This window comes from Hyperolius riggenbachi, chromosome 11 (genome assembly GCF_040937935.1).
Source record: "Hyperolius riggenbachi isolate aHypRig1 chromosome 11, aHypRig1.pri, whole genome shotgun sequence".
Taxonomy (NCBI): domain Eukaryota; kingdom Metazoa; phylum Chordata; class Amphibia; order Anura; family Hyperoliidae; genus Hyperolius; species Hyperolius riggenbachi.
Genome location: NC_090656.1, coordinates 46,953,876 through 46,972,496, shown reverse-complemented (window position 1 = coordinate 46,972,496; position 18,621 = coordinate 46,953,876). Strand labels below are relative to the sequence as shown.

Below are 18,621 nucleotides of genomic sequence, written 5' to 3'. Positions count from 1 at the left end.
TGGACACAGCCAGCTCCCACTACTTACCACGCAAGTCTTGTAAAAACTTTATCCTGTCCTGTTATTTTGTAGCACTCTCCTTCTGATGTTCTGCGGAGAGATCATTAAATTAAAACGGGAGAGAGAAAATAAAACCTGGTATGTGGAACTTACTCAGTGAATGTAGAATCGGTCGTTGAAAAGACCCAGACCTCCTGTTAACACTGTACTTTTATCTAGTAATCACAGCCTGCGGGAGACAAAATAGCAATTCATCTGTAAAACGAGATTAACTCATTTAAGGTAGGCAGTGATCAGAGGGAACCACCAGGCTGTTATCTGGCGCTACGAAAGCCTTCCACAGCGCCGGGGCCATTCTGGTTCAGAGGCTCCGTGTAGCAAGCCCTGCTTGTTGAAAGTAATTGGACCCTGTCAGGGTAGGTGCCTTTCTTGTGAGATATGGAAATCACAATAGAATACTATTAATCTCTGACAAATCCCCACTCATCTGATAAAGACTTTCTACCTCGCTTCTTCATTACTACACCTTGCTAACCACTTTCAAGTCTTTTGCTCCTCTGCCCTTTGCAGCAGCATCCCCTCTGCTGGGGGGGGGGGGGGGGGGGGGACAGGACCAGCATGTTAGTGAACACATTCTGATAGACTCACGCAGAGATCTGCTGTGTGTGTGTTCTCCTCAGCGGAAAGTCCTAACAACATGGCTGGAGAGGGACGAGCAAATCAAACAGCTGCCTGTCAGGCTGTGCCGCATTTATAGGAGAGGAGCAGAAACGTGTAGCGATCGAGTAAACAGTATTGCAGTATTGTCACATGAATACGGACTACCTATTGCACTGATACGTTGCTTAGCTGTTGTTTTTATTATTGTTATTTGTATACCACAGACATATCTTCGCAGAACATAGATACTTCAGTGAATGATTCATATCACTACCTGTCCTTTAAAGCGGACCTTAACTTAGCTCTGCGTACGTACAAAAAGGGCGCGGGGTGTAAACGCTAATTAACAATTAATCATTAATAGCGTTTATAAAAATAGTGTGCTATATTTCGTTTACAAATAATGTTTAACAAATGTATAAATCATTAAATAATGTTTATGAAATCGGCAATTGTGAAAACTTTAATCTTCCCTGTTTCAAAAGTGAAACTTAGAATTACGTTTATTAAAATAACGATAATATATGATTAATTGTTATAATTGTATATTATTGTGAATAACCTTCATTTATGGTTTGTTCTTATAATAAAATCTGAAAATATTCTTTATAACGATAATATAAATATAACTACGTTCGTAATAAGTGTTGTAAAACATTAGTAAATATTACTAAAATTGTAGTAAAACTATACCTAAGCCTACTCTCACACAGAACCCTCCCTGTACCTATCCCTAACCCCTAGACCCCCCTGTTGGTGCCTAAACCTAAGACCCCCCTGGTGGTGCCTAAACCTAAGACCCCCCTGGTGGTGCCTAAACCTAAGACCCCCCTGGTGGTGCCTAAACCTAAGACCCCCCTGTTGGTGCCTAAACCTAAGACTCCCCTGGTGGTGCCTAAACCTAAGACCCCCCTGGTGGTGCCTAAACCTAAGACTCCCCTGTTGGTGCCTAAACCTAAGACTCCCCTGGTGGTGCCTAAACTTAAGACCCCCCTGGTGGTGCCTAAACCTAAGACCCCCCTGTTGGTGCCTAAACCTAAGACTCCCCTGGTGGTGCCTAAACCTAAGACCCCCCTGGTGATGCCTAACCCTAACAACCCCCTTTAGTCATCGCTTTATTATGTGGATAATAATGTTTTACAAATTGTGACTCCAAAAAATATATTGCAATTTACATTACATACTGATCGCTTTATTTTGTGAATAATGTTTTAAAAACAGTAAGGGATAAAACTTTAAATAAAAAAATATTTTGCAATTTACATTACGTACTGATCGCTTTATTTTGTGAATAATGTTTTAAAAACAGTAAGGTATAAAACTTTAAATAATGTTTTAATTAGTTAAATAAGATAAACATGTTTAGTATTTTTATAAACGTTATTCGGCACTGGTGCATTTTATAAACATAAATCACCACAAGCTCAGTTATAAATCATTAAACATCTCTGGGCGCCGTTTGTAAACTTTATTTAGCTCCGGCGCCCTTTTTTCCTGCTCTGTGCCCATTAACCCTCCTGGCGGTTTGCTAAAAAATCGCTAGGGGGCAGCAAATCTTTTTTTTTTTGTAATTTTTTTTTTTTTCATGTAGCGAGACAAAGTCTCGCTACATGATAGCCGCTGCTCAGCGGCATCCCCCCAGCCCCTGCGATCGCCTCCGACGATCGGCGATCAGGAGATCCCGTTCAAAGGACGGGATCTCCTGGAGGGCTTCCCCCGTCGCCATGGCGACGGGGCGGGATGACGTCACCGACGTCATCGATGTCGTGACGTCAAAGGGGATTCCGATCCACCCCATAGAGCTGCCTGGCACTGATTGGCCAGGCAGCGCACGGGGTCTGGGGGGGGGGCGGCTGCGGCGCGACGGATAACGGCGGATCGGCGGGTAGCGGCCGCGATCGGGCACTGCACGCAGCTAGCAAAGTGCTAGCTGCGTGCAGCAAAAAAAAAATTATGCAAATCGGCCCAGCGGGGCCTGAGCGGTGCCTTCCGGCGGCACTCAGCTCGGGCTTACCGCCAGGAAGGTTAAACGTTATTTATTATGGAAGTGAATGGCGGCGCCCTTTTTGTCCACTAGCTGCCTGCGCCCTTTTTTCCCAGCTCCCTTAGCTCTTCCTCTTATCTCTAAAAGATAAGCAACAGTGTAATAAACTTTAAAGAAAAAAAATATTTTTTACAGCTGATAGAAATCCTTCCATAACGACTTTCGATCAACTATACTGAAGTTGATTCCCCAATAAAGTTGATTGCTTTGTAGATTAAGCCTGCAGTGTGTGTACTTCCTTCTTTCATGGAAGCAGACATAGGGTTAACATCCTGTGTTTACAAATTAGCTTCTCTGCCGAGATTCCTGAGCTGACACAGCTGAGAGATCAAATTGCACTTGTGATTAGTCGCGGATGAGAGGGAATTAGACAGGCTAAGCTCTCTAAATACATACAGGGTGCATTTCTCTCTGTTTTCCTTCTGTCGTATGCAAGAGTTCAGGTACACTTTAAAGGGAACCTAAAGCAAGAAGTATATGGAGGCTGCCATATGAGTTTCCTTTTAAACAATACCAGTTGCCTGGCAGTCCTACTGATCAATTTGGCTGCAGTATTGTCTGCATCACGCACCTGAAACAATCTTGACTGACAAAATTTGAAAGATTGACAGATTTGACAAAAATGTCAGAAATGCCTGATTTGCTGCATTCCTTTTCAGGGTTTATGGATACATGTCTAGAGGCAGAGGATCAGTAGGGCTGCCAGGCAACTGATATTGTTTAAAAGGAAACAAATATGGCAGCCACCATATTCTTCTCACTTCAGATGTCCTTTAAGGGGACTTCCGGTCTAATGCTCCTACTAGTTTACAGATGTGGATTGTTTTTGAGGAAGGGAAGCAATTAGTTTACCAGTATATTTTTGAGTTGAAGGGTGGAACCAGAGGGTGCAATCATATGCATTGTTATTATTTTATTGACATATTTTCTGTAACACTTTACATAATTCCCTTCCCCAAAAATGATGTGAGAATAACCTTTAGTTTCTGGAGAAAACTTATGGAAACATACAAACTCCATGCAGATAATGTCCCAGCTGGAACATGAAGGGCTCAGACATACTATAAGCGCTTTTCTAAGCGCTTTTTAGCTATCAGCGTTTTCTGAGAGCTTTTTAAAAAAAATTCTCCCATTGACTTACTGCTCAACTGTGATCAAATTTGCACGATTTTTCCGCGATCACGATTTCATCGCAATTTTAAAGTAATTTCAATAGTAATTGAAAAATTGTTATCATGACTAAGTACACTTTTTGTTTTTGTATTTACGATAATTTTCATAATTACAATTATTTTCTGGATTCATTTCTGCGTAAATTATGAACATTTTAATTGTGTGTTACTTGTGTTCTGCAAAAATTCTGAAATGATTAGTAACACAAAATTAAACACAAAATTACGAGTTAAGTTATGCAAAGTTATGACGCAAAACAAAGAATCATGATGAAATTAATTACGATTTTTCCTAAATTGTCTTAATTGCAAATCCGGATGCTAAATTTTGGCTCATTGCTAGGCCACACTAAGACTGCATTTCCACAAATGCGTTGGAATCTGCATTCCTAAAATTGCATAATTTGTGCAGTTAGGGTCCTTTTAAGCTTCATCAGTTGCTCTCAGTTATAACTGAAAGAAAACTGATTTTCAAAGTAATGCCCATGTTTTCCTATGGCACCTTTCACACTTAACACGTTTTAACTGAAATCTTTTTCACAATGCACTGCTATGGAAAAAACGCGCACTAACGCATACTAACTGATTAAGTGTAAAAGGGGCCTTACTGTGGTTTTTATGCAACTTTATCCGCCATTGTTAGGCATGCACTGCAAAACACTTTGAAGGTTCGCCTCTTTCAAGCGTTCCTCCAGAATTTGGGTAATCAGCCAAAGAAGCGCTGTGTAACCGCGACTTGCTAACGTATTATCTTGTTTTTCACCAAAGTCAACTGCTCTGGCAGGCAGACTATTCTCATCATTTTATTTGCCTTTACATGTTGCATTAAATTTGAGTTTCCTGATGCTTTTTTTTTTTTTTTTAATGTTTTAAAGGTGTGTTAAATACATTTCTTTTAACATACTTCTGTTTTTTTGGCAGTTTCTTTTCCACTAGGCGTATTTCTACCTATGACACTAGGCCTTGTACTTCTACAGTCAGACAGCAATGACGCATTGATAGGATACATTTACTAATATTGTTTTGTTTAAACAGAACTAGCCTATAAAGCAGGGGTCCCCAACCACCGGTCCGCGGCCCACTGCCGCTTTTTCTCTTATATTCCTCTCTCCTGCCCGGCCTCGTGTAAGTGATTCACAGCAGCGCTCCCCGCAGCTGCTGTGTTGAGGGAGGAAGCAGGAGAGAAATAGTGGTTCCCATAGTAACAGCGATACAGGTAGCCGCGCTCTCTCGTCTCCTGCTTCCTCCCTCATCATCACAGCAGCCGCGGGGCACGCTGCTGTGAATCACTTACACGGGCCGGGCAGGAGAGAGAAATATAAGAGAGAAAGCAGCCGCCGGCTAAGGTAACAGCAGTGGCGGCCGCGGAGGGGGGCAGGCGGCTTTACTGGGGCACTACCTACCATACTGGGGTGCTGTACTGGGCACTCTACTAGCTATACTGGGCGCTATACTGGGCACTCTACTGGCTATACTGGGCACTCTACTGGCTATACTGGGCACTCTGCTGGCTATACTGGGCACTTTACTGGCTATAATGGGCACTCTAATGGCTATACTGGGACACTATACTGGCTATACTGGGCACTCTACTGGCTATACTGGGCACTCTACTGCCTCTACTGGACACTCTACTGGCTCTACTGGACACTCTACTGGCTATACTGGGCACTCTACTGGCTATACTGGGCACTCTACTGGCTATACTGGACACTCTACTGGCTATACTGGGCACTCTACTGGCTACACTGGGCACTATACTGGCTATACTGGGCACTATACTAGCTATACTGGGCACTATACTACCTATACTGGGGCACTACCTACCCATACTGGGCACTATACTAGCTATACTGGGTCACTATACTAGCTATACTGGGTCACTACCTACCTATATTGGGCACTATACTAGTTATACTGGGCACTATATTAGCTATACTGGGGCACTACTTACCCATACTGGGACTATACTAGCTATACTGGGCACTATACTGGGCACTATACTAGCTATACTGGGCACTATACTAACTATACTGGGGCACTACCTACCCATACTGGGACTATACTAGCTATACTGGGACACTATGCTAGCTATACTGGGGCACTATACTAGCTATACTTGGGTAACTATACTAGCCATACTGGGGCAACTAAACTCCCTATAGTGAGGCAACTATGCTAGCTATGCCCCCGCACCCCAGCCCTCCGTAACCCGCTGCGCACGACACTGTCCACTAGGACATGGCGGCCACGCGCCCCGGAGAAAAATTTGGTCAGAAAGTGGTCCCCGGGCCGGAAAAGGTTGGGGAACCCTGCTATAAAGGATATACCCATTATTTCTATCTACTCAATCAACATAACAAATCCAATAAATGCTGAGAGGTGTGTAGCTACTTTATAAAAAAAGAATAAAAAAAAAAAAAACAATAGCGTCAATTCACTAAGCTCATCTCCTGTCTTTAATAACGTTTCTGAGCTGTTTCTAGTGTTATCACCATGGTAATAAAGCATTTAGTATTCACTAAACAATTTGCCTCAGACAAACCTAAAGTTAAGGTTTCTGTCTAAAGTTAAAGAGAGATTTCTAAAGTTAACATTTCAATCCTGAAAATTACTACAGAATTCTAAAGTTAAGTTCAGACTGTTTATTCACAGAGAGGAATGCAAGTGTAACCTGTGTGAGAAGTTATCACCTGGCCTAAATTGTTGTTAAGTGGAGTGTTACTAAAACTGCAATGTAAAATGAAGCATTCTGAGCTGTCTGCTTTATTATTTACTGGGGGGACTTTGTATAGAGAGATTTATACACAGCAGGCACACAGAGGGAGAGAGAGACATAAAGCACATGCACACGCGCACACACGCGCACACACGCGCACACACGCGCACACACACGCGCACACACACGCACACACACGCGCACACGCACACACACGCGCACACACACACAAACGCACACACAGCCTCTCTCTCCTACCTTGGCTGTCTACACAGGCTAGCTGTAATCATACTGGCAGAAGAGACAGCAAGAGGGGTGGAGCTACATTCTGCATGTGTGTGCTCCTTCCCTCCCTATATGACACTAACTACAGAGGTGATAACTTAAAGCGGATCCAAACCAAACATTTTTTTAATTCTAAATATTTAGTTGCACCACTCTGACACATACAAAGATAAATAAACACTCCTTCAAGCCTATGAACATTTTAGTGCATGCTTTTCACCCCTCTCTTTGCATAACTAGGATTATACAGGTGGCAGCCATTAGCAATTCCTCCTTTGCTGGACACCATCTACTCCACCAGTTTGCCGGATTATTTGCCGGCAATATGAAAGGAAGGGGAGGGGTTCCTCCAATAAATGTAAAATATTTTATATTTGTCATCATGCAGCTGAAAAAAGGTTACTATTTATTGTTCTAATTTAGAAAATAGATTTTATTTCTGAAATCTTGTATTTTTAGTTAGGGTCCACTTTAAGGACTACAGTGATAAGACAACACTCTCACTATGAAAATGTATCACTACATGTTAATAATCCAAGCTTTTTTAGTGAATCAACATTGAAAATACTGACCAATGTGTGGTGGTAAGTTTTCACTTGCCTTTTTATTACCAGTATGATCTTAGCGAATTGAGACCATTGTTATGCTATCCAAGCAAACTTTATGTTATTCAGCAGTGCCCATTTAGGTGTTAAAGTTTCCATTCCATCCCATCTTAATGACACTAGCACTTGTGCATAATAATAAAGTGCGGTTTACTAAGACTAGCTCCTTGGTGCCCCCTCATGCTGCTGTCTCCCCAGTAAATTTGCCTAGGTTGTCTATGCCTACAAACGACCCTGTGTACAATGGAACTGCAGTACCTGACAAACTGGTAAAATACACATACAAACAATCTAATTCATACTAGTACTGAGGCAGTGTGTGTGTCTGTGTGTGGGGGGCAGATGGGACACAGAGGCATGTTCTCTGCCTCATGCCATGCCTCTGTGTCCCCACACCGCCGCTCTATGCCCCTCCCCCGCCGCAGCGCTATAGCCCCCCGATATTAGAAACAATATTTGTCACTATCTTGGAGGGTAAAGAGAGGCATTCCCTATTCCTACAGGCTGCCCAGATCTGCCATAGGGCAACACTCTCTCCCTGGCCACGCCCCCTGCCACTCCCCTGCCTCCCTTTAAGCTGCGAGAGAGAGATATCTCTCTCTTTCCAGCATCATGACTCAGAGGTCACAAAAGTGAAAGTGGAGCTGCGGTTTTGGCGGCTACCTGATTCGCTCAGCCCCCAGATCAATTAGCATATTTTTTTCTATTTTATGAGCCCACCTTGGCTCTCTTTAGGCTACTTGCACACCAAGACGTTGCGTTAGGTGGTACGTTAAGGTCGTATAACGTGCACCTAACGCAAGGCCTGGTGCTCTTCGATGTGGACGTCAGAGTGAGCCGCGTTGTGCAGCTCACTCTGGCGTCCGTGATGCGTACTCTTGGACGCATGCGGCATCACGTGGTCCCGCCGGCCAATCGCCGCACAGAGCGGCCGCACCAGGAAGTAAACACTGCACGTCACAACGTGCAGTGAATATTAATTAGCCATGTGCCTGGCCGCTCTCCACTCCTCCCCAACATGACTGAGCATGTGCAAACAGTCTAACGCGGCTTTAGCCGCTGTAATCCCGTAGCATGCTGCACTTTCGGCAGAACGTGCAGCGTTACATGTAACGCAACGTGGGCAGTGTGAACAGCCCACTTGTGTTATATTGCTGTGCGTTGGGGGAGCGTTACAGGCTGCACTAACGTGCGCCTGTAACGTCCCTGTGTGTAAGCAGCCTTAAAGGGAAGGTTCAGGGAAACGTTTAAAAAAATAAAAATCCATATCCACTTACCTGGGGCTTCCTCCAGCCCGTGGCAGGCAGGAGGTGCCCTCGCCGCCGCTCCAGAGGCTTCCGGTCGTCTTCGGTGGCCGCAGAACTACTGCGCCTGCGCAGTACAGCCCGGAGGACGTCCGATGATGTCAGCGCGCCCGCGTGGGACGCAGAAGAGCCCGTCCTTGGAGCGCAGAAGAGCCTGACCTGGCAGCCGGCCTGGCCAGGTCGGGTCGGCCACCGAAGACGACCGGAAGCCTCTGGAGCGGCGGCGAGGGCACCTCCTGCCTGCCACGGGCTGGAGGAAGCCCCAGGTAAGTGGATATGGATTTTTATTTTTTTAAACATTTCCCTGAACCTTCCCTTTAATGCCACCCAGAGTTTAAACAGCAGCAGGGTGAGCCATCATACGGCTTTCCCTGCACCAAAGTGACCGTGTAGCGAAAATCCATGCACACCCTTACATGCTTCTAGGAGTTCTGATTCACCATGAGCTTGCTGGGCAATCTGTAACTCTGGGTGTTTCAAGTCCTACCCCATAGAGCCATATTAATCCATGCCATGCACTGATGAAGACCAACCAGTCTGAAACAGTCTGTATGCATGTAGGATTATTGTGGCTTTGTAGTATTAACAAGATGACACATCATTGCATTCTAGCGGTTCTGTGAGTGTGGTTAGCTATTCATCATATTCAGCAGTGATGCATTGTGGGAGACATCATATGCTCACTCCAACATGAATAATGACAAATACCCTCTGTGTTTGCATAGCATTTTAGTAAGGAGGCTTTTTGAATCCCTTTCAGCCCCTTACACACTCCTGGGAGTTTGGTTCACCATGAGCTTGCTGGGTAATCTGTAACTCTGCAGTGAAGTAGAGACTGATTTTGCGTTGGCTGATCGGACTCAGCTGCCCCCTGCTCAAAATCAGAACGATATGTGCTTCCTTTAATACATTATATTATTTAGCATTTCTCAGCAAAAAGTCAAATGGAAGCATCCTCAGTGACATCTGAGAGCGGAGAAGGGGGTGTTTGTCAACAGTTTACCTTTTTCTCTTTGATAAATTGCACCTCACTGATTTAAAATGTATTTAGCAACATCAAGCTGACATGAAGATTCTCTTCTTTTAGGAATGTCCTAATCCCTCCTGCCTCTCCGGGATGCTGCTTTAGATAGATAGAAGCCATAGGCAGCACCTCATCAGAGTCTCTCCTGCCATCCCTCTCCCCCCTGCTGGGCTTAAACACATAAAAGTCGTGTACAGACAGCAATGTCTTCTTTTCCTACAAGTCACGATCTCTCTGTGCCGACGTTTTAACAAACAGCAAAGCGCTTCCTTGTGTCGCTCTCTCTTTTTTCGGATTTGAAATCCAAAAAGTCCACAGAGGCTGATGTCTAGGTGCAGAGAGCGCTAATCATTTTCTTTTGAGTTGCCGTCTATCCATTTACACAAGAAAGCCAATACTGCGGACTTTAAAAACAGGACATTGTGGAAATGTGCTGATAAAATATCCACATATATGAAACATGGCCTGTCATCTTTGAACTACAAGATGTCCCATTTATGTTACAGTTTGTCTGCATTTTCTTGGCGCGTTTCTCCTTTTTCGCGGCTTAAATCTCAAAGGGTCTTTTTACCATAAAACGGGGCTTTCTAGGAGAATTAGCCTGTGGCTGACAAAGTTTAGCTTTTCATTTCATGCTTTCTTCCATGTTATAGTGATAGGGGCCGAGGTTGGCTAGTTAAACTATGAGAGACATGCACATGCAAAATGCTGGATGTATGCAGTGGTGTAGCAATAGGGGGTGCAGAGGTTGCGACCGCACTGGGGCCACCCCTCAACCACACTATTAGCTCTCTATTGCAGTGTTCCCCAACCCTGTCCTCAAGGCCCACCAACAGTGCATGTTTTGCAGAAAACCACAAACCTGCACAGGAGAGGTAATCAGTGTCTCAGCAGAACTGATGAACTACCTTTGTGGATTTCCTCAAAACATGCACTGTTGGTGGGCCCTGAGGATAGGGTTGGGGAACACTGCTCTATTGGACTTTTTTGGTCCTGTGAGCAGCGGCCTTAAAAATTGAGGAATCCACCTGGAGTCCTAGACCCTGTTGGTGGTGGCAGAGAAGGCAGTCAAGCGGCCTGCAGGCAGAGATGCTGTGTGGGAACCATCTTAGTCTTGGGCAGGCAGTCACACGGTGTGCAGGCACAGATGCTGTGTGTGGGGCCTGACCGTGCTTTGCAGACCAAGCATCCGTGGTCAAATGGACCCTTGACCCAACGCTGTGTGCCAGAGGTGACACCACTTGCCTTTCAACATCACGGTACAGTTTCGGTATCGCCTTTTTTGAGAAATATTTGCAGCCTGATATCTTCCACTGCGGTGTGTGGCTTTGCTTTTGTGTGCTGCTTTTCCTCAGGTGGTCATCCCATTGCAGTTTGTGCTTTTTCATCATGTGCCTTTGTAAGGCAGTTGTCCCTACGCGGGACTTGGTCTTTCCACGGCTCAATTTTTGGTGGCAAAGAGTACAGATGGCATTGCTCTCATCTGAGGCAGACACACACAAAAATGTCCACACCGCTGAGCCCTGGGATGATGGCACTTTGGTGATGGCTGCCGACTGAGTGTTAAGTGGGGTGCCAGAATCAGAGCAGGAGGTGGAAGATATGTCACGCTTCCGCGCAGAAGCTGAGGAAGATGAGATGTTCTGTGTTAAATAGTCAACTACGTCCTGACAATATTGGGGTTTGATGGCACATGCCTTCTATTGAACACTGTACTTTGGTCGAGGGCCGCACGAAATCACGATCTCGAACAGACCTGTCGGGTGGCCTGCCTCTGGCTCTGCCTCTGCCTGTTGTTTTGTCCATATTGAGGGGGTAATGAAGTGAAAGGTATGCACTGACTTGACTAATACAATGTGCAGTCACACAGATGCAGTGAAAGGTATGCAGGGACTGCTGGTATAACAATGTGCGGTCACACAGGTGCAGTGAAAGGTATGCAGTAACTGCTGATATAACAATGTGCAGTTACACAGGTGCAGTGAAATGGTTGCAGTGACTGCTGGTATAACAATGTGCAGTCACACAGGTGCAGTGGAAGGTATGCAGTGACTGCTGGTATAACAATGTGCAGTCACACAGGTGCAGCAAAAGGTATGCAGTGACTGCTGGTATAACAATGTGCAGTCACACAGTTGCGGCAAAAGGTATGCAGTGACTGCTGGTATAACAATGTGCAGTCACACAGGTGCAGTGAAAATGGATGCACTGACTGCTGGTATCTAAAATCGCGTGAAGTCACACAGATGTAGTGAAAGGTATGCAGTGACTGGTATATAAAACAGCGTGCGGTCACACAGATGCAGTGAAAGGTATGCAGTGACTGTTATATAAAACAGCGTATAGTCACACAGATGCAGTGACTGGTATACAAAACAGCGTGTGGTCACACAGGTGCAGTGAAAGTTATGAAGTGACTGGTATCTAAAACAACATAAGGTCACACAAATGCAGAGAAAGGTATGCAGTGACTGGTATATAAAACAGTGTGCGGTCACACAGACGCAGTGAAAGGTATGCAGTGACTGGTATATAAAACAGCGTGCGGTCACACAGATGCAGTGAAAAGTATGCAGTGACTGGTAAATAAAACAACGTGCGGTCACACAGACGCAGTGAAAGGTGTGCAGTGACTGGTATATAAAACAGCGTGCTGTCACACAGATGCAGTGAAAGGTATGCAGTGACTGGTAGTGTAATACAATGTGCAGCAGTCACACTAGGCACTGAAAGTGCTGGGCCTGGCACAGTATAGCAATTAGCAACGGCCAGCTGCGACAGACAGGGTTGTATATGCAGTGTCAGTGGGCCACGTAAAAAAAAAAAAACGCATCATAAGAACATTAGCTCTCAAAAAAGCTGTTTTGGGGTGCTTTTCATCAACAAATATCAGCAAGGAGCAAGCTAACAGACCTCCTAACTATAGCTTTCCCTATCTCTCCAATGTCTCTCCCTTCTCTCACTAATACAACAGCACACAGAGTGAGCAAATGACCGACGCTGCTGCCTTATATAAGGGGGGAGGGCTCCAGGTTATGTATAGAGTGCTTGAAGCGCAGGTGATTTTCAAAACCGCCCACAAAACGCTTGTGCAATGATTCTCTATGAGAAAGTTCATATCAGCGTGTTTTGTCCGCTTTGTGCTTCGCAAAGCGGTGCCTGTACCATTTTGGGGGTGATTTTGCTCTAATGGAGGGTATAGGAAGAGCACTAAGCGCTCACAAAATTGCTTTGTGCGGCAATTGCATTTGCGATTTTAAGAATAAATTGTATTCATTCTTTTCCAGGTCAAAGACCCGACTTGTTTTAGAAAAGCGCTTTAAATAAAACACAGCGCGCAGGCAAGTCCTGGGAGGCGCTAAAAAATTGCTCACAAAATCGCAAAACGCTTGCGTTTGTGATTTTGATTTTAGATGTGAACAAAGCCTAAAGCCTGCACTGGGGCCCAAAGCTCCTTAGCTACACCACTGGATGTATATTAGCTAAGGGGGTGCACAGGGTTTTGTGATTTCCCACAATGCATTGCCAGTGCACCCCTAGCCTAAGCAAAGATGAAAAATGGTTTGTTAATGATTACCACTATTCTCAGCAGATATAGGGGTGCCTGTTGTCTCTACAGTACCAATAAAAAGCTACTGCGGCAACTGGAAAAGGGTCCCATGTGTGCCCCTCAATCGGAATAAGGCGATTCCCGCTAATCGCCAAAGCTTCTTAAAAGTGCTAGTGCGATTCTACCCTACCCTATGGCAGTGTTCTCACTGCCGCGATTAGTGCCGATCGCGGGCATTTTGCGAATAGCGCCAATCACAAACACGTTACCTGCAGCATTTTTGGAGCGATTCTGGAGCGATCGCGGTACAGTGGTTATAAAGCACCTTCTGAAATTGCGGAAGTGTCCATTGATTTTTACTGCACTAATCGCTGTAAAATCACTCGAGCAAGACGCTAGCGCTAAACGCTAAAGTTTTGCGATTTTAGATGTGAACGGGGCCTAAGATGCTGTTGCAGCCTCTGCACTTTACCCCTATTGTGAATACATTGCAGTGTGCCTGTTTTGTTTAATAGAACTCCCACAATGATGGCTGCCTATTTCAGCAGAAGCCTATAGTCGCAAATGATGCAACAAAAATAATTTGCTAAACTATTTCTAATATGACCGTAATAATGTTTGCCACCAGTGCCCATGATTACCTCCAGCGTGGCCTCTGGGAAGAATGAAGACCTCTCGGTGATCGTTCCCGTTTTACTGCATTTTCTGTTTAGAATGTTTGAAACTCTTGAATGGTTTTTATGGAGGTATATAAATCTCCGGCTGGCCAGTCACTTTGTCTTTCACTCCTATATCATACTTTGTCTCCGAGAATTATAGCGAAGCACTAAAGACACCAGACGCCAATGTTTGTGTGACGATATTTCAGATGATATGGTGCTTGATGTAAAGGAGTAGGCTTTTCGTATAAAATAACAAAGCTATTTATGGTGGCAGGTAGTAGATTTAGTTGTAAATCTGTGCATGGAAAAAATACGTACTTTTCCTGGTATTTTGTAAGGCCCTTTTTCCTGTAGTATTCTGTTAAAGGAGAACTGTAGTGAGAGGTATATGGAGGCTGCCATATTGATTTCCTTTTAAGCAATACCAGTTGCCTGGCAGCCCTGCTGAGCTATCTGCCTGTAGTAGAGTGGGAATCACACCAGAAACAAGCATGCAGCTAATCTTGTCAGCTCTGACAATAATGTCAGAAACACCTGATCTGCTGCATGCTTGTTCATGGTTTGTGGCTAAAAGTATTAGAGGCAGGGGATCAGCAGGACAGCCAGGCAACAGCCAGGCGGACATCGCTCCTTTCCTGGATGCAGGGAGCCATGCTGCGGATGGTGGGCGGGGTGAATGGCGGACATCGCTCCTTTTTTGGATGCAGGGAGCCATGCTGCGGATGGTGGGCGGGGTGAATGGCGGACATCGCTCCTTTCCTGGATGCAGGGAGCCATGCTGCGGATGGTGGGCGGGGTGAATGGCGGACATCGCTCCTTTCCTGGATGCAGGGAGCCATGCTGCGGATGGTGGGCGGGGGAATGGCGGACATCGCTCCTTTCCTGTATGCAGGGAGCCATGCTGCGGATGGTGGGCGGGTGAATGGCGGACATCGCTCCTTTCCTGGATGCAGGGAGGGATGCTGCGGATGGTGGGCGGGGGAATGGCGGACATCGCTTCTTTCCTGGATGCAGGGAGCCATGCTGCGGATGGTGGGCGGGTGAATGGTGGACATCGCTCCTTTCCTGGATGCAGGGAGCCATGCTGCGGATGGTGGGCGGGTGAATGGCTCTGTCCGCATCCACGTTTGCAGGGGGCGGAGCTACTCAAGCTCGCTCCAGCCCCCTGCCTTTTCAATACAATTACACGCCCCCTGCCAGTTCCAGGCGCAGTGAGCACCGCCCAGAAGCTGGCGGCCAGCGTGTAGAGCACCCGGCAGCCATGTTTGTTCGGGGCACCTAGCGTGGGCACCCCAAAGTGCAAATCGTGGGCACCCCACAAAGAGAACCGGGGCACGGGCCACATATAAATGGGGTTAGCGACGCCTATGATTTTTATATATTGGGGGATACCATTGTCTGTATTACTATGTACCCTATGTTTGTTTCTTACTTTGTACAGTGCCCCGAAATATGTTGGCACTTTATAAACTAATAATAATACTAATAATACTGTATCTTGAGCTTTCTGATTAGCAGTTTTGGTTTCCTGTCACTTTTTCAGTAGTGATGAGCAAAAATAAATAAATCTGTATTCATATTTTAGCTCACTCAAAAGGAAGGCCTTGTGTTCCTTATACAGGAAAGCCCCACCCACTATTGGTATTAGTGTTCCTAATAAAGGGAAGCCCCACTCAGTATTAATATAGCGTTCCTTACAAAAGGTATATCCCATTTAATGTTACTGTAGTATCTCTAATAAAGGGAAGCCCTAGTCTCTGTCATAATAGCATTCTTTATAAAGTGCACTGCGTATTAAGTACAGTATATGACTTATCATACAAGGGGTATAACTTAAAGAGGAACTGTCGCGAAAATCTTAAAATTTAAAACACATACAAATAAGTACATTTCTTCCATAGTAAATGAACCATAAATGACTTTTCCTCTTTTGTTGTTGTCACTTACAGTATGTAGTAGAAATCTGACATTACCGACAGATTTTGGGTTAGTCCATCTCTTCATGGGGGATTCTCAGCATGGTGTTTATTCTTTATAAAGACAATCTCTGATAAAGATTTATACAATGATGCTGGCCAGCCCTCCCTGCTCACCGTACACTTTTTTGGCAGTTGGACGGAGCAAGTGCCATTCACTAAGTGCTTTTAAAAATAAAGCAAACCCTAAAAACCCCCTATGAGAAGTTGGGCTAGTCCAAAATCTGTCGGTAATGTCAGATTTCTACTAACTGTAAGTGACAGCAACATAGGAGAAAAATAATTTATGGCTTATTTAACTCCAGGAGAAATGTACTTCTTATTTGTATATGTTTGCATGTATTTTAAATTGTAAGATTTTCGTGACAGAGGTCCTTTAAGCTTGCTGGACGCCACAGCAAAACCTCACCCACTAGTGTAAAGTAGGCTGTATATTCTGCATGCCCTTCGCTTCCCCTTCCCAGATATAGCAGTGCAGAGGCAACGGATCGTGATACATTCAGTGGCAGGACAGGTACTCATTTCTTCAGAGCAGCTTTGTGCAGTACAGCTCCTTGCATCTCTCATCTCTACATGTCATATGATGTGCAGCGGGAGCCACAAGATGATAGGCTGTACAGAGCGTGGCTGCAATAAAGATACAAGTGAGGACCTGTCCTGCCTCTGGAAGCAAAGTCTCTCCCTCCGCTACTGTGCAAGTTGCCGCAAGTGACACCATATCTCCCAACGTTTTAAGATAAGAAAGAGGGACAATTCAGCTGCACCCCTAATTGTGCCCCCGACACACCCCAATTTACAATTGTTGCAGTAAAGGAATCCCGCTACACCAGAAGTAGGGTGAAAAATTAAAAAAAACTCTTTATTCTTAATCCAACATCAGTATAAAAAAGCTCACCCGTATCGGAGCATAGAATGGCTCCTTAATCATAGCTTGCAGAGACATGTGTTACACAGATTAAATAGTGTAAGGCCACTCCCAGGGGGGGGTGTGCACATTGGCCTTAAAGTTGTATACATAGTTGTAAAAGTGGTATAAACCATTAAACATGTATATAAAATCACTGAATAATCAATTGGTAGAACAATTAAAAACACAGAAACAACATGGCATCAGTTAACAGACTACCTGTGTATCATTATGAAATAGAGAACAAGCAGCATACATAAGTCTCAGTAAATTCATTGTAATGAGGAAGCTGATATAAACCTATGTGCTAGATGTAAGCAAGAAAGGGAGAAAGGAGGGGAAAAGGACATAGCACAAGGGGGAGAAAACTAGCTGACATCAAGGTTCAAATATCTGATTCTAGGAGAGAGTTAAATAAACTCTCTTCGTTTGAACATTTTGATGAACTGACTAATAGAATGAAGGATAACATCACCAAACTTGAGAATCTTATTATGAACACTAAGCGGGTGAAATTTATCAGAGACACTGGGGATTATAAGAACAATGTAGTATACGAGTGGGGTAGATGGGAAACTGTACATAGATCTAGATCAATTCTTCGTAAACCAAATTACAACAAAAGAGTCAGTTTCAGTTCTGCAGACAGCACAGGTTCTGCTTCTGATTCCTCAGATAACAGGCAGAACAGGGTACAGTCAGTCTTCTCTGGCACCCCCAACCGGCAGGGGGGGGACCAGCGCGGACGGGCAGCACAAGAAACCCCCCCCCCCCAGGGCAATTGACCTATTATCAAAAACCGAGGAAATCGGGTCGGAGATACAGGAGGAGAGGGGGAGAAGGACCAGGAGGGCAGGTCGTAAGACACGCAAGGTAGCACACACTTCCAATATTTCTAATGTCATCAATTTGTCTGGAGTAGATCTCTCTAGGGCTCATGTTTCCCTACTTTCCAGGGGTCTATCCTATGCACCATCACATCATTTCGATGTGTTCAACACTATGCTAGATGTAAACAAATTTGTGAGGAATTTATTGGTTAGGAAACATTTTTTGGAGGCGGAGGAGTTGGGAGTTAGGGATGGGGTGGCCCCGGGGCCCTTTGCGTTTTCTGCCTCGGGCGCTGGGCGGATCCCTCCATTCCAGGAGGCCTCCTCCATCCTCATGTCGGAACAAACGTCCAGCCTGAGTGATGGCCCAGCTCCCGATGCAGCCCCGGGCCCCGTGGCCACCTCTAATCCCCACTTCTATCCCTTCCAGGCCCGCACCCCCATAGTTGACACCTTCCAAGATCTGGTGGAAAGAGATCTTATGCGGATAAAAAAAGTTGGCAGAGCAGCCTCAGACTTGACACAACAGGAACAGGAAGCACTGCAGTCCCTCAAAGATAATAAAGCGATAGTGATTCGCAATGCAGACAAAGGTGGGGCTGTAGTGGTCCTAGATGCGACAGCATACAGAGAGGAGGCACTACGACAACTGCGGGATACTACCACCTATGAGGTTCTACCCGCAGATCCAACTAGTCGTTTTAAAATTGAACTTGGACAATTACTGGATCTGGGAGTTTCCTTGGGGGTTTTCAGTGTGAAGGAGAGGGACTACCTTTTGGTGGAGGCGCCCGTTGTACCTGTCTTCCATCACTTGCCCAAGGTCCATAAACCTGATAATCCACCTAAAGGCCGCCCGATTGTGGCTGGCATAGGTTCCTTG

The 18,621-nt window shown here is 45.2% G+C and overlaps 1 protein-coding gene and 1 long non-coding RNA gene across 5 annotated transcripts in view; one reads left to right on the top strand and one right to left on the bottom strand.

Annotated features, from left to right (window-relative positions):
- The window catches only part of LOC137537643 (uncharacterized), a 153,314-nt gene extending 153,164 nt beyond the window's left edge, over positions 1-150 (bottom strand). The window contains exon 1 of the long non-coding RNA XR_011024641.1: positions 28-150. This is a non-coding gene — a long non-coding RNA (uncharacterized lncRNA). The remainder of the gene's footprint in view (positions 1-27) is intronic.
- WWOX (WW domain containing oxidoreductase) overlaps positions 1-18,621 on the top strand; it is a 1,347,942-nt gene that overhangs the window by 776,154 nt on the left and 553,167 nt on the right. The window lies entirely within an intron of this gene.